We start from the raw sequence: 1,505 nt of genomic DNA on the forward strand, positions 1-1,505 counted from the left end.
AGACAAGAAGCTTGGAGAGAAACCTTGCCATATTCACCATGTCCCTTTCCAGTTGAGAGAGAAATCCTGAACTTCATCTGCCTTTCTTGAGTGAACATAACCTCTTGTTGGTGCCTTAATTTGGACATTTTTATAGACTTGCTTTAATTGGGACATTTTCATGGCCTTAGAACTGTAAACTTGCAATTTATCAAATTCCCCTTTTTAAAAGTCATTCTGTTTCTGGTATGTTGCATTCTGGCAGCTAGCAAACAAGAACAACATGTAACAATGTGGATGAATCTTGAGGACATTATGCTGAGTGAAATTAGCCAGAAACAAAAGGACAAATACTGTATGGTCTCAATAATATGAACTAACATTAATGAGTGAATGTTGAGGATTAGAGTTAAGGACACAGGCTATCCAGAGATAGAAATAAGGTAGAGATTGAGCATTTGGTGCTGAAGGAATACAGATTGTGCAAAGAACTGGTTGTAAAATTCAGAAATGAGTAGCAAAATACTACCTGATTGCAGTCCAATAATATAAGTACACTGAATGAAGCTGAATGTGATTATGGTTGAGGGAGAAGGGCTTTGGAAACATATGAAACCAGAAGGCAAGATAGAGGAGAAAGTCTGTGATGGTTTATCTCAGGAATGCCTAGAGTGGGCAATGATGGTAATTAAATGTATAAATATAAGAAAAAATTTAAATGAGGGAGAACAATTGAATGTCAACATTGCAAGGTACTGAAAATGGATGGTACACAGGAAGACGTACAATCAATGCAAGCTAGGGTCTGTAGTCAACAGTAACATTGTAATATGTTTCCACTAAATGTAGCAAAGGCATGCCAAAGCTAAATGTCAGCAAGTGGGGATTATAAGGGAGGGGTATGGATCCTGCAGAAGAAAAGGAAATGCCCTCACATAGATTGCAGTGGCGAATGCATGTCTTTTACTTAGGTTGGATTATATCATGTGTGAATAAAACTGTTTAAAAATGAACAGAGTGAAATGAGTGTTAGAGAAAATGTGGAGAAAGAGACATTCACTGTTGGTAGGGCAGTGTGGTAGTTCCACAGGGATGGGGTTGCCATAAAATCCTGCAACCCTCTTGCAAGGTATATGCCTGGAGGAACTGAGAATGGGTACGTGAAGTACTGGTGTTTATGGCAGCAGTGTACATGATTTGCAATGAATTGAGGTGGCCTCAAGATACATAAGATGATGGAAGGATAGGAGAATTGCTGTGTACACTTACAATGGGCTGAGTGGCCACAAGAGGGAATGAAGTTGTGAAGCAAGTAATTAGGTGAATTATCCTGAAGGGATTGTATGCTGAATGAAATGACAGAAACAGAAAGACAAATATTATCATGCCTCACTCATATGAACTGAATATATTATATAAACAGTGAACTGAAGTCAAGAGTATGGATTATCAGACTGGGGCCTATTATAAAGGGTCCTAGAGTGTAAGCTCTTACAGCAGTCACATATATTCAGGAGTTGTAACTG

The sequence above is a fragment of the Tamandua tetradactyla genome, chromosome 22 (genome assembly GCF_023851605.1).
Source record: "Tamandua tetradactyla isolate mTamTet1 chromosome 22, mTamTet1.pri, whole genome shotgun sequence".
NCBI classification, from domain to species: domain Eukaryota; kingdom Metazoa; phylum Chordata; class Mammalia; order Pilosa; family Myrmecophagidae; genus Tamandua; species Tamandua tetradactyla.